This window comes from Haemaphysalis longicornis, unplaced genomic scaffold (assembly GCF_048455015.1).
Source record: "Haemaphysalis longicornis isolate Haplotype H1 unplaced genomic scaffold, Haemaphysalis longicornis Haplotype H1 scaffold_11, whole genome shotgun sequence".
Taxonomy (NCBI): Eukaryota; Metazoa; Arthropoda; class Arachnida; order Ixodida; family Ixodidae; genus Haemaphysalis; species Haemaphysalis longicornis.
Window position 1 is genome coordinate 117,586,005 of NW_027526214.1, and position 15,602 is coordinate 117,601,606.

The 15,602-nt window shown below is 45.0% G+C and overlaps 1 long non-coding RNA gene across 1 annotated transcript; it reads left to right on the plus strand.

Annotated features, from left to right (window-relative positions):
- The first annotated feature begins 8,873 nt into the window (after positions 1-8,873).
- Positions 8,874-12,487, plus strand: LOC144160982 (uncharacterized). The gene is made up of 2 exons (XR_013320462.1): positions 8,874-9,232; positions 12,393-12,487. It is a non-coding gene; the product is annotated as an uncharacterized LOC144160982 (long non-coding RNA).
- Positions 12,488-15,602: the final 3,115 nt, after the last annotated feature.

The following is a 15,602-nucleotide window of genomic DNA, read 5'->3' on the forward strand; positions in this document are numbered from 1 at the left end:
TGTTCGGCACTCAGTGTTCCTATAGAACGCTGCCTAAAGACAATTGGGCCACTATTACCGGCAGACTACGCACTTTGGGTTAATCCGCTTGGAGCCCCACTTCACAGGAAGTACCTGCTGGACACTCTGAAGATTTTCATCAGAGAGGCCGGCATTGAGGGCTGCTTTTAAGAGACTTTCTTGCCCTTTTCTGCTCACTCCTTACTTCCTATTCATTTTCCGACTCTTGACTGAGGCATCCGGTCATGTCAAGGGGACTTCGATTCCGTTTTTTTCTTTCATTGAGTGTGTGTTCATTTATTCAACTTCTGTGATAGCATTGCCTGATGAATATTATGTTCTTAAAAGGATCCTGGAGACGTCTCCAAGATTTCACCTGGTACTTGGAAAGCAACTTGTAGAATATGTTTGTGAGGGAAGGGAGGAGGAGGAGGAGGAGGAGGAGGAGGAGGAGGAGGAGGAGGCAAAACGTTTTATTGAGCAAAAAAAAAAGAAAGAAAGAAGGTGGGTGGCGTCCTCAGTTCAGGAAGCCGCAAGTTTCCTTTTTTCCCCGGTGTGTTGTGTTTTTTTTTTAAATTAATATACTGTGGCATGGGCCCTGAGGCGACTCGAGCTAGCAGTGCAAATCGGAAGAGAAGACGATGGGCGGTGGGCAGGTGACACGGCAGCTAGCAAAAATCAAGAAAAAAAGGAGAACGAAGCCGGAAGAGCTACGGGGGAACTTACGAAGGGGCTCGTGCACGGAATCACGGCTGGGCGATGTTCCAGAGAAAGAGCTCCTGCCGTCGTTCGTGCTGCGGGTCTTCACCGAAGGCGTGCCTACCTCATCCTGTCCTGGTGGCCTGTCCCACCACCAAGGGGCGGCCTGTCGAGCGGCTTCTGCCAGGTTGCAGTTGCCGAGTGCGGGCCTTGGCCGACGCTACCGGGGGGCTCATCGGTCGTTCGTGGGACGTGGTCCTCGCGAGTAGAGCTGGTATCAGACATCGGCGCGCTGCCCCGTGACAAGCTCCGCACACGTTAGAGCAACCGTGTGCCGGCGACGATCCACTTGCAGCAGTCGTGCCACCCCTGCCCTCGCTCGCTTCGACGGTCACATCAACTGACGACGAGAAACCTGATAAGGGGTCGGAACCTGTTCGTTATACGACGCCTTTCCTATTCCTGAACGCTACTCGCGAGTGACGTTGGTGTGGGGGAGAATAGACAGTAACTCAATAATTACCGAACTGGGTTTTGAGGTCACGTTTCATAAGAGACTGATGTGAAATGCCGATGTACTGTGGGTTCTCCCTCCCGTAACATAGGACTTGTGTTACAGATAACCATATTATTTTCTTTTTACCTCTTCACAACGTCTCTGTCGCCATCTTTCTCGTCCGACAGCAGACAAAAGCGTGATGAACGTCCATTCACCATCACGCCTGTTCAACACCCCGCTATCTGAAATTGGTACGACTTGTTGGCAGTCTGATACCTCATACAAAACGTCCAGCCCCCCCCCCCCCCCGAATTTTCTTTGCTGCAAAGTGTGGACGCTGGCATGGCCCAGTTAAATTGCAAAGCCGCCCTTCAGTGACAATACAATTTCTACCTTTTGGCGCTCGAAGTAACCATTGAGCCTCAATTTTAGCTTGCTAGCCTCCAGCGCGCACAGTTTCTTTTAAAACTCAGCATTCGATTCGACAGGTTGGGCTATCAAGACAAAAAGTGGCTTTGTTTTGTTTTATACTATATTACTGAGTGCAATATAATCCCATTGAACTATTGAGGCATTTTCACGTGGCTTTTTCAACCCCATTTTCTGGTGTTTGAAGAAGTCTCTACTAAACCACTGCATTATCGTGGGCAGATATAGCGCCAGTTGTAGAATTTTACGAACACATCCTGGAATGCAGACCATATACCGTAGAACGGAAAACAAGAGCCGCTGCCAAGCGGACGCTCATGGTCATTACCAGTGACACATTTTCGATAAGCGCGACATTTGTAGCAGTCGCTGACAAGATTTTTTGAGTAGATTTTGGCTGTTCGAGCACAACCCAGCTTTGTTGTTGGTGGCAGCTTGTAGAGAACGCTAGCGAGTATTCTCAAATTTCTGATTATTTCTCACGCGTTTGGCACAGCGGGCTATTGGAGCTATGTCATCCTCAGGTAACTTCTGAGGAAATAACTTTGGTACCAGTAAAAAAACATCCACAGTTTTAAGGACGTCGAACAAGAATTTTAACATTAAAGCGGCAGTATATCTCGTGGAGCGAAAGAAGGCTCGACGTGGGTAAAAAGTGAAAAAAGGAACCACGTTTGGCACCAGTAATGGTGCCGCTTCATGTGTGAACGGTGCGCGAGCGTGAACCTTCACAGTAATATAAAGCCGACCCATGTAATCGCGTATTACCGGTTTACTCCGTCAAATAGATTAAAGGCACAAAGTGGACCATTTATGATCCAGTACACGCGCGAGAGCAAGTGATACCGTAAAGCACGTTCCGTAAACATCGCACAATCAAAGCACTGCTTGTACAGCAATGCACCGCCTGGTGCTAATTACTCACTTGCTGCCTTCAATGGATTCGCCACATGTTGGGATATGAGGCTCCACCTCAAGGGATGGTTTCTCTTCAATCTGTGGGGTTGTACATCGCTGCTTCCTTGCAGCGCCCTTTGGTCGCCCGCTCGGCATCTGCTCTCGAGTGTCACCGCGTGGGGTCCTCACACCTGCTTACACAAGATACCCTTTTGGTCGGCAATTTAATGCTGAAATTTGGGAGAGTTGGTGATAGGACTTGGACATGGTAAAAGCACGCGTCCTGCGCAGATTTAACACAAAGGTGCAAAGGGACATCTTTGAGGTGTTGTGCATTATCAAGGAATTTATCAAGGGAATGAAAATGCGTGAGCACACCGTCTCTTGCTTTGCACACAAAAGAAAAAGCCTATCTGGAGCTGCAATCACAATCTCTATCAAAGCTGCGCCTTCTGTATCCTTTTGTGGCATTTCTGGGCATTTATATTTATGTTGCCTTTCCTGTCAGCAAATCATCAGTTGATATCTAGCGCTTGTCCCGTGTCACTCTCTCTTCTTCTGTCCCCGTATATTGCGCTTTTTAAAAACCATGTCGAAGTTTGGTCGGCACCACGTCCTTTTGCGCATTTTCCGGTTATGATGGCTTGACGCACATTTTGCCTCATGCTTTCGGTACGTGATCAGTATAGAGAGTTGATAGCATACGCGAGACACTTCGGCGGCACTCGTCCCCGAAATCTTTGCTGCTTACTGCGCGGTTAAGACCGCTATTATATTTTTTTTGTATTTGTAGTTTGGGATTTGCCAATCGTAATTTCTTCTGACCATTTTGTACTACTTACTTCTCTTACACTGGTACACTTTCAGTCTATCTAATAACCCAACATTTCTTGGCCAGAGATCTGTTTTTTCCCTTCTCTGATTAGTTGTCGGTGTTTTATTCTACGTAATGTGCATCATATAGCCCTAATCACAGCTGTTCTTAACCTTCTTTCTTACTATGTTTTGGCTGGTCACACATTATATGGTATTTTCGGAACGTTGTCTTATACACTAAGCATGTATTTATGTGGAATTTAAAATCGGGGCTTATATGATGTATTCGTAAGCGCCCGTATCTTCTTAAAACTCGCATAGTCTTTTCTGAAACAACTTTGAACATTTTGAAATAACTTTTGAATAAGGTCTCTATCAGTCGCCACTGGTAATAGTTGCGTTTTTCCTGTTATAACTTAAGTTTTACGCAGAAAAGCTTAATAGGCCAAAATGTTCGCACCATGGTCAACACCGAGTAAGAGACGGCGTTCGTTTTATGCACTTAAACTCTTTCTAGAGAGTGCTTTATTAGGACTGTATTAGGAATTTGTTAGTTTGAAATGCAACCCAACCTTCGGTATTATTGCCCCTTAGAGTCTACAAGCATGACTAGCCACATTACTTTTTACTGCGTTTCTCGTTGTGCAGTTCGTCCCCCTCCATTGTGCACTGTATATCGTAACTTCTCTAGTGTGTGATTTGTTTGTGATCTTCTGCGTGATTTGTGATCTGGTGTTTTGTGCGATTTTCCCCTGACCCCAATTAAGTGAATTGCATAATTACTGACTTCCATTAGGGACACAGAGGACGAATTTGTGTTTTCAGTGTATTGTGTGCCGTCTACTTGACTCCACGAACTTTGCAAGAACTCCCCGGAAGAGCTCACCTCACTGAACTGGCAGTGAGTTTGGGACTTTTGAAATGTCGTCTACGTACACTATCTTACGCTAGAAGGAGTAGCCGGTGTGCCTATAAGGAGTGAGCCTCTCCTATTTTTTTCACCATGTAATAAAAAAGAAGACGTTATTAGGCGTTTGTCCAAAATCTACAGTGCAGCTTGCTGTGTTCTCGCACTGTTTAAAAAAAATCACGCGTTGTTCTGTCCTTGAATAATAACACATCCCAGTCAGTTTACATTACCCAAATTTGGAACTTTGTGGAAAATGGGCTTGGCACATTTGGCTTTTTTTATTACGAGGTGCCCAGGTTGCGTAGGGACGAATGAATCATACAGACACTACCACAGTCGAAAAAGGCGCTGGTGCCGTTTATTGGCCCTGAAAAATAAACAAGGCAGAATGTTTTAAATTGACGTGGAACGGGGTTGTATTAAGTGAGGTGTGCTCGGAAAGTTCTAAATATATATCAGATCTTGTGATTTAGGAAAAAAAAATCCGGTGATATTTCAATACCAGAGGTGGCAGAACGATAGCGAAGTGCATTTATTGTTGTTGTAATGCCATGAAAGAGCCGGACTTGGACCTTACGTCTTTGCGTTGCATTTCGGCTTTGCTTTAGAATAGGTAGGCCATGCTTTAGGCTGCATTTTGCACTGCAACAGGCTTGTCGGTGCTGAAATTAAAAAAAACATGTTTCGGTAGGTGAAATCTGGCTATTTTTTAACGAGTACAAAATTTTACCATATGTTCAAATTGCTCAGCGATAAGTATAACCTAACAAACATGTTTATCATAACAAGTGTAACGCTCCTTTTGACGTATATATAAAGAGTAAAATGGTTACAGTGAGCGTGTCATTTCTAAGTAGAGCGGTAACTCTGATTAACACCTAGATAGGTGAGAATGCATTGTATGCTTCCCGCATTTTTTTCCCTTTCCAGGCCGTACATAAAGTGAGTCTCTCCAGAAGTTGTTTGGCATACCCACACGGCAACAGAATATGTGGCTAAACAAAAAACATGTATGCGTCGCTTACCAATTCGCAACCCTGCGTCGTTCAGCAAATGTTGCAACAAAACAGTATTTTGTAACTTTTGGAGGATGCGATGTTGGTCAAAGTGTAACAATTTTTGCAAAACATCACCAATATTCAAAAATGACAACAACATAGTTTCAATGAAAAGCCACCGAATTATGGTTTAATAATGGTGCCTAATTGAAGGAAGGCTTACTTTTTGAGGCAGCGTGTTCTTAGCAATCGATTAATTATATTTGCCTAGCTTTCATCGGTTATTTTGGACAGCACCTGTCAGTGGTGTGGCGAGAAGTTCGGAATATTCTTATTCAGGCATGATGTACCCAGAGCCAATTTGATGTTTAAATAAAGCATTACAGCAATAAGGACAGGCTGAAAGTGATAGAACGTTATAGGACCCCTTAAACATGCTTAAATAAAAGTTTTTAATACGCGAGAATAGTTGGACGAGCCAGACTAAGCAAAATTTGTTTGTGTTCTTCGTTGTCTGCGGGGACGGAGTTTTTTCTTGTGCTTTAAAAGGCTTTTATATTATCGTCACAACTGCCCTATATCAATCAGCTGATATTCTGAAGCACTCTAGAGCCAGAGTCGGGAAGCAGGCGACGCCAAATAACGTTGTATTTCATGCTCCGCGTGCCGTGCGCGAAATTGGTTAAACATATCAGTGGGCTGAACACGTCCGATACCTACCTCTCATATATGTTATTTGCGCATGAGAGGGAAGTAGGATAATTTAAACGGGGCGGGGCAAATACACCAAATAAGGACGTTTAAAAACCTGTCCCAACGTTTCTGAGCCTACTCGACTCCTGTATCACCGGTGGCTGCGGTGAATCACTACCAGCCATAATTTAAGCAGCTCCTTTTTTCCTTCACTGTTTCACAGCGAAGCTGTTAGCCTCTCGTTGGTGGGAAATTTTGTGTCGTAAACAACAATCCTATACAGTACCCCGCAGTTCTCGTACAACCCTTACAAAAATGGATTTTGAGTTTCAATTCTTTTCCTGTTGAGTTTTAATTGAATCAACAGAAACTGAATTCAAACTCAATTGGCTATTGAGATGTGTCAGTAGAAACTCAAAAGGATTTGTATTGAGAAAACGCAATACAAAAGCAATTGACACCAGTCTATTGAAACTCTTTGGAGAACCAATTGACAAAACTCATCAGGCTGAAACATACACTTTGAAGGGCTATTTTTTTCAGCGCTGCCCACTGTGTCTGCTGAATTAAGACTACTAGGTTACTTTTATGTTTTTTTATTATACATTGACATTTCTATTGAGTGCAGTCAATAAAAAGTCAACAAGGTTTCAATGGACAAAACTCAACAGAATATCAAATGACTTCGTTTAATTGAAACTCAATAGAGTTTCTACTGACAAAAATCAAGTAAAATTGAGAGTCGAGCTAGTTGGTGCTACGTTGTTTAAATATATACCAGTGTCCTTCTTTTTTGTCCATGTTTTATGGTTCGAGCTTAATTTTCAAAGCTGATAAAACTCCTTAGGCCAGTAGCCTTTACCAGCAGCATCTTCGATTGATTGATTGATTGTAGGGTTTAACGCGCCGACGCAACGCAGACGATGAGGCGCGCCGTAGTGGAGGGCTCCGGATTAATTTTGACCACCTGGGGATCTTTAACGTGCGCCGAAATCTCGCACACACGGGCGTTTTTGCTTTTCGCCTCCATCAGAAAAGCGGCCGCCGCGGCCGGGAATAGAACCCGCGACCTCGTGCTCAGCAGCGCAACGCCTGGCAGCATCTTCGCCCAAATAATAATTATACCTGCTAAGTGGAGAAATCAATTATATTGGACAATTTTTGACTGCATTTCCTCAAATACTGCCGCAACATGCTTTGCACAAAACAATGGAAATAAACATTGACAAAACTCTAGTGACTCATCTCTTCTGGCACGTGACTCCCGCGGAATCGTTTCCTTGCTATAGCAGCGCATTTTCTTCTTTATACCTTAGCACCCATTGACATAATAAGTGAGCAATCTCCACTACTGCTGCTAAGCTTCCGCTTTAGCGGCAGTGGACATATTCGAAGTCAGTCTTCCGGGAAAGTTGGAGCGGAATCATGAAGCATGCATATCTCGCCGGGAAAAAACGGAAAGGCGGGGGGGGGGGGGCTACACATCTCGGGTCCCAGTTCTGGGGACAAAAAAAAGTCGTCACTCCCCCTACCTCTTTTCACACATACAATGCTGTGATACCTTGTGTTCCGGGAAGGTAGGTGGGGAGGAGGTACATTTAAAACGCGATTCAATCTGCTACATCTACAAAAGGCATATGTGACATCGCATCCTAGTGCGATGATTCAGTGTTTTTCTGTGGAGGCACGATACTAACAGCGCTGTTTTGCAGAAATGAATACTTATCTCACAAACCCAAACGCACAAGAATATTCCAGTGACGAAATTGTGCCTATAAATACTCAGAAAAAAAACAGCAAAACTTTGGTGTAAATCCCTAAACTTCGAAAAAAGAACAATTAAATTTTTGTACAAAGCGAACTTTTAAAACAAGCGAACGCAGGCTTGGCCTCATCGTCGTTCACTGGTGAACTTCATTACTCCAGTTATCACTCGCGCACCCCGCCGTGGTCTGAGCCCAAGGACGCGAGTTCTATTCCCCGTCATACATAACTTTCCTTGAGGATACCGTGAACTGTCTATGATAACAACAGTAGAACAGCAATGTGGAATGCAGAGAATTCCACAAGGAGCAAACGCGCATCTACGCTCTATTAAAACAGGTGAAAACAGTTCTTTCACTGCAAAAGAACTCCGTACGCCAGTCCAAGGCGCCGCCGCTCACACGAACTGAACGAACGAACAAACGAAGAAAACAATGAAGAAAGACAAAACAAACTGAAGCGCTGATTAACAACTCATCTTTACTGCACAGGGTCACAAAAAGAAAGAACGAGCCTGACACTGCTTCACGCCACTACAAAAAAAAAAAAAAAAAAAGAGAAACCGAACAAATTAGTGGGCTGGCGTGCCGCTTGTTACACTCCGAACCGCTCTCTCGCTAACGATGTCAACACGTCCGCGGACTACGTTTCTCAAACACAAGCGCCTAGCAAATATCTTGCGCCCGCAAGCAGATCAAGAACTTTGAAGCTGTTTTCAAAGATTGGACTTCCCAGAATTCTTCCGTCCTCTCTCCTGCTGCAGTTCGCCGAAGCGGGCGCCCGGACACAAAAGACGTGCCATCCACCTCCACACCCGGCGATAACCAGTTCTTTTGGTTCCTCTGGCACCCTCCCACGCTAAGCTGAAGTGACCGCGCTGTCACGAATGTCTAGTACGCGGCGTTGCCACTGCCGCCAGTGGCGCTGACAGCCAACATTGCGACCTCGGCGGAGTTCGGTTATCTGCAATATAATATTATTACTGCTGCTAGAGGGGTTGGTAATAATTCTATAAAAAATTATTGTAAATATTAACATAAGACTCACTAGCCGCCGTAGTTTTTTTTTATATCTCGTGTCAATGTTTTCACGCTCAGTTTTCACAAGAATGCGTAGCTGTGGCATAGCCATCGCAAACCGACTTGAAACCAAGCCAATGTAGCTTGGTCGCAATCCCGGATGTGCGGGGTCCGGCGTGGTGCGGTCGTTCTCGCTGTTCTGTGCAAATTTATAGCTTTCCTCGTGTTGTTGGCGATTTATGTGCCGTGTGCGAATCTTTTCAACCAGCATCGAAGGTCAGACATTGCAGTGCAGCTGGCGATACATCGAATTTATTGAAGGAAAAGCCATCGTATGCGCTCTTCTACCGCCGGTGAACATCCTTTGTGTGTCGTGTTGTGTTTGTGCGCTGTGATCGTACGGTGAAGAAGCTTGCGAAGTGAGGTGTTACCATCCCTGTTAGCCACGCTTTGGAATTCGTCAATTTCACCACGCTGGGAGCCCCGCTGGGAGCGACGTTGTTATAAGGTAAGTTCATTCTTTCCGAGCGCTCCTGTGCAGTGCGCGTCAGGCTTGTCAAGGGCAAGCGAGCACGCGGCTTCGGAGCATGCTGGCGACATCTGCTGATAGCTGCTGGGTTAGAGATAGCTTGCCTTTGCGCGTGCGTGGATCTCGGACAGGCCCTGGCCGGTCGTCGTTCAGCTTTGGCCTCTAAAATTTGGAGACACCACCACCCGCAACGGGTGCTTCTTTTCTTCGTGCCAGCCGTGAGCGGTGACGCCGGAGATCAGTGCGTAATTTGACGCGGTGCATTATCACCCCAGGGACTTACGTAATCGCACAACAGGTTCGACCGAAATCCCTGCAGTGAATTCTTGTTGCGTGCTTTCCGTTTGGTGCGCTTGAGATGCAGAAGATTGGCGCTCGTTGCTTTATGCGATTACGTAACTGCCTGCGATAAACGCGTCAAACGGCGCGTCTATCTGGCCTGTCACCGCTCATGGCTGGCACTGGGGAAGACCAGTGCCCCTCGTGGGTGGTGGCGTCTGCAAATAACAGTGGCCCTGCGAAATGACGACCGGCCCGACCCTGTCCGAGATCCGCGCACGCGCAATGGCAAGCTATCTCTAACCCAGCAGTTATCAGCAGATGTCGCCAGCACGCTCCGGAGCCGTGCGCTCGCTTGCCCTAGACAAGCCTGACGCACTGTACATTTCATCATGACAAATGTTGTGCAGACCTTCCTGAATGGCGATACTCACGACTTGGTTATTTGTCGGTATATGAACAGTGTTTTTATTCCCGCCGTCTCCAGATCGACCTAAAGGGTATGATTTCACTTCAGCCTGGCAAAAATACTGTACGTAAGTGTAACAAATTGAAGGGGGAGGCTATTGTACCGGCACACAACATTTTGACATCAATCAGTGTTCTATTGTCTTCCGCGCTGCTGTATTGCTTTCGCGTGTTCTATATTTGTATGTATCTTAAGCTAAAGATCTAACAAAACCTTTGAAGGCAATTGACGAATGAATAAAATCCCAGATGCAGTGCCGCTACAGAATGGAGCAGCAGCCATGAATTACCTAGTACGAAGTGTCATAAAAAAAGAAAGAACACCATGATGAAGATAAATAAAATGTTTGACGAACGAAGTTAACGAAAATGAAAAAAAAAAAAAATGAAAGAGGTTGAATCGAACAAGTGCCTGTCGGATCAATAACAAACGCACGAATACTGTGCCATGCAAGCACACCTGACAGCGCTAGGCTGAGAGGCAGATCTACCAGTCACAAACAGGATAGTGTGTTCAACCAGTTAGGAGACATGGCGGTAAAATATACTTGCAAGCTAAAGTGCTGGCAGCCAGCAATATATTTGCGTATTAATTTGAACGATTGCTTGGAGAAAGAGCGTTCCCTGAGTGCAGAGCAGTGACAAATGTGGCCTAAACCGTACTTCATCCCAGCTAAAAAAATAATGCCCAAGAATATAACAAATTCATTGATTGCTTTTGGAAAATAGAGACTATGTATCCGCAGAAGGTAGGGTTTAAACCCAAAACATCTTTACACAAGTCTGATGTGTTACCTCGGCACCCTAAAGGCAAGCAGACACTTTGGCTTTAAAACCAATGCAGAAAAAAACCTGCTGCGTTAGTAGTAGTTGGAAACAGACTGCACACTGTTGTCATATATTAGTCTTTTACCACTAAGTGCCAATTCTCTCCATGTATCTTTCCGTGAATTTCTCATTTGCCAATTTTTGTCCCAGGTGCTAGGCAGCTTGCGCTAGAACATGCACAGGCGCCAAACTTTCAAACTGATGAATACCAGTTTTGACTTAAGCACTTGCTCGACTTGCTAGCGTAAATTGAAATTTGCCATTGCTTCTAATCACAACCTGCTGACTGCCTTTCTCGGAGCAGTTTTGAATAAGTTGGGCTGAATGTGGTGTGAGTAATAGCAAAATCACTGAATAACATTTTGGCTGAATGTGGCATCAGACGTGCCACTGACTGATGCTACACCGGCATTGCGCGAGGGCTTAGTCAATCTGTTTTGACAGATGTTCTGCCTCTAGGAATTACCCAAATGATTGGTCGGCATGGTATCACTATACTGTTTTAGTGCTGCTAGTGTATAGAAAATCTCGCCAAGCAAAGGGATACAAGCTTTTAAATTATTTCTCATTTACAGAAACTGATGTTTTTCCCCTCACCAAACAAAACTGTTTCGTGTTCTCCTTGTGTGTAAACTGGCATTAGACGGCCTTGTTATACTGGTATACCCCTCTGGCATTGTTATGATGAAGGCAAAAATGTGGATATACCCATGTCTCATATGATCCCTTTAAGCTGCTGCTTAGTGCTACTTGTTTGGTAAACGTACTGCAAGGCACACACCATACTTCAGCGTTACAAGAGTGTAAAAGACGCGAAATTCAAGTTATGTATTTTTCCTGTCACGTTCTTTTTGCCACGTTTTTTTTCCATCACGGTTCATGTATTTTTTTCCACTAGTCGGTAAGCACAAAGTATTATGTGCTCATCCATTCATAAAGCCATTTGCGATGATTGCCTGATGTAGTAACTTTAGATTACAGTACCATCTGATCCTAGTTTTTTTTAATCAAGGCTTGTTTTGTAAACAAGTTCATGCAAGTTGACAATTTTCTAATTTTGTTTTACGAGATTTCAAGCATTAAAATTTCAAAAAACAAAATCCACAGGTTGACAGGTATGCTTTTGCACAGGTTTGGGGTTTCTCCTGTCAGGTAGTGGCTCTACCAGTCTTTATAGGCCTATTTGGATTTCTTTTGGGCCTGAAAGATGTGGAAGACACGATTACGGACCCATGCGGGTGATTTTTTGGCTCCCTGCTGCCTTGAAACATAGTCGTTCCTGTAGATTTCAGGCGCCTTAATGCGGAAGGCATTCAACTAAAGGCATTCCACTCCCTACCAATTGTAGAATTAATTGATGCGGCTAGCTTGGCTTACGGCATTAAAATCTGAGGAAAGCTTATACATTTGTTGAACTGCTATCTCCCTGCTTTCCAAACATACAAGCCAGGTAACTTTTAAAATAGCCAGGTACTTAAACCAGCATGCTTAATGAGAAGGGATGCAATCATCATTTCGTACTTGACTGGTGCAAACAAACAAGTCTGTTTCTTGTATTTTGCAGGCTACACAGTCAAGTAGGCAAGTGGACCCTGCGAGGCTCCAGCCCTCCCGTGATGCTTTCGTGAGCAATAAAGCAAGCTTTGCCATGCAACACCTCACTATTTCGCCTGCTCATTGGACACCTTGACGACAGTTTTTAGAATGTTTTTGCAATATTGAAGCAGACTTAGTATATATTTAGTACAGTTAACTGAACTTTACTATGCAATTGTTGAAATAACTTGACAAAAAACTAACAGGAAATCAAACGGGCTGTCTTGAATATGCTCAGTAGGTTTTCATTTGACATTTCTCAACAGGAACTCAACAGGAGAATGAATAGAGAGTCAACACAGACTCAACTGGAACTCAACAGACTTTTCTCAATAGACTTTCAATTGACACGTCACAACAGGAACTCAACAGGAAAAGTGTATTGAGACTCAACAGAAAGTCAATTGAAAATCAACAGACATGTTGACTATAGTCAATAGACTTTCAATTGAAACTCAGCGTTGAGTTTCAATTGAAACGCGGCGGCCAATTTTCAACGAGAACTCAATACAAAATTTCTATTCAAAGTCAATTGACTGTCAACACAATGTACTGAGTAAAGTCAATTGACTTTCAATTCAATCTCAATAACCATTTTTGTAAGGGAAGACGGCGAGCACATGCGTAAGGCTACTCAGGCATGCAGCATAGAGCTCATCATTCTTGTAAAGAAAGAACCACAAAACAGGCAAAGAAACTGTCATGCCCGACGATAACGCACCGCTGAACAATGGGATGCCCCCTTGTGTTCTCATAAATACGAAGTTTGCAACTGTTCTCGACAAGGTAGGGGCCTGACGGCATTCAAGGGGAAACGCATGCGTCAGGCTGGGCAGACGGCGGCAATTCTCTACCAAGACGCCGATCGCATGCATCAGGACTCAGCATTTGCCGCCTGAGAAGCCGAGTGCAAGCGAAAAGCCCGTTGACACAACGAGGAACATTTCATACACTCCCCCGTCAACATGTACAGCTGTTTACAACCTCTGAGCTGCACATCCATTTCCGCAGGCCGGGATGGCGCCCATTTTTTTTTTGCTGTTATGTGATGGTAGAGTAAATGGCGGGAACGTCACGAGGGATCCGTTCAATCTTTGCCCATTCCTGTGTATGTGCGAGGGCTCAGGAAGAATTTTTGTCGGTAGTTTATTTCGGTGCCACGCACCGCACCGCGGAAAAGTCAATCTTACGGTCAATTTTGTTGCAGTGTTCGCCCAATGCACTGCGCTGAATGCCAAACCTGCGGCTGTAGTTTTTGTCTGGGCGGAGGGGTTCAGGAAACTTCATGATTTAGCCGACATACCTGGCGGGGCATTATGTAGCAGTACTTTTGCAAACTACCGCTCGGGCGTTTTCGTTTGGCCGGTGCATTGTTGCTCGGTGCATCAGCCGTGCAAGCGTCGAAACGGAATTGTGGGCGACGAAAGTGGCATTTTTCGTTTACTTCCTGGAGCGTTATTAGTTCAAGCATGGCTGCGGTTTGTATTTAGTTAAAGGATTTCTCATAGTCAATAAATTTCATATAAAGGAATTTAGTGGATTCAGCAAATACTTCTATCACCTAATTGATAATATGGATGTCATCTATTGTTGAGTATACCTTCCTAAACCCAGATTGATCTCTTGGTTTCTGGGGATAAAGGCTGTCCTCAAAGCGATTCACTATAACTTTGGTAAACAGATTGTAAACTGAGAGTAGTCTGGTAGGCCTGTAATTTTTAAGGCATTGGTGTTTCTCTTTTTATGAACCAGAGTACATTGGAGTGTTTTTCTGGCTATAAGGAGTTTCTCAGTACTTGAGCACTCTGCAAATATTGCAGCAAACGTTTACAGTGCCACCTCTCCTCCCTCCTGAAAGATGCCAAAGGTTATGCGGTCGTCGCCTGCAGGTTTCCCTGCTTTGATGTCCATGACAGCATTTCTTACTTCCTTTTTAATAACTTGTGGGACTTAGAAAGTTAAGCTTGTACTCACAGTAGTTTACCCCGACTTAACGCGGCGTGCATAAAGGCACCTTCAAGTGTGGGTTGCCGCTAAATGTGGAACAATGTTGGGAAATCAACGTTTGTAAACTTTAATTGGCCTACAGCGTTAACCTCTCAATGCCGCAACATTGGCATCATTGCACATCAGAAAGACAACGCATCTGCCTGATGTTTGTATAATGATAAGATGTGGAGACTTTATTCGTGCCGTCATTTACAACTCTTTTCAAGCGACAATGTATAGCCTCACTATCTTCCCAAAGTAGATCTTTCTCAATTACATCAAGCTTCTCTTGCTATCTCGACTACCAGGCGGTCAGGAATCCTCAAGCTGTAGTGACAGATTATGCGTGTATTCTTTGTTGCATTCTATTATGTGAAAAGAACTATCGTTTAACAATGCGGCAACGTAAAGGAAAATATTACACCGCGGAACGATGAGGGAGCACATTTTAAAGCATTGGCCTTGTGGGGGCTACAGAGCGACCTAACGTTAATGAAGTACCTACAAACGTTAATGAAGTACCTACAAAATACTTCAAAGGATTACATTCCCTTTATGCGATCTGAATTTTCGAATCACCTTCTCGTAAAAGTTTATAATTTCCAGGGGTCCTGTAAGGTCCACTTATGAGAATAGCGGCCAGGCGCCCGGGCTGCGCGTGAGAACCCGCCGCTCTGTCTAGCGACGTAGCACTGCCAACACTGCGCTGCAGTCGTCTCCAATTCGTCACGGCGTGCACGGGAGACCGATTGTCTGGCCCACCGCATACCACAATGATAATCCCCCATTGAGAAAGCAGACAGCGCCGCCGGATTCCAGGAACGTCAGCTCGACGCGCGGAGGTAGTGGAATTACCGCCGTCGGGACGAGCGCCGCACGAGTCTCTCCCGGTCAGAATGACGCACAGTCGCGTCTTTCGCTCTCACCCCTCGGGGTCGTACGCACCTGCTGGCCCGCGTACGGTCCGTTGACCCAGGGATGGCGGCGACTCATTCAATATTCCGTGGCGTGCTGAGTGACAGCTGTCTACGTGAATTTGGCCACTCCCATGCGCGTGTACGAACGCTACACGGGCGTTCCCGAGAGAGGGTGATCTCGAGGTTTAAAAGGCTGAACTTGGCCGTTGGAAATCGTTCTTGTCTGAGCGCTGAGCTGGGCAGTTCCCGGCGGGACAAGGAGTCTCGACCGC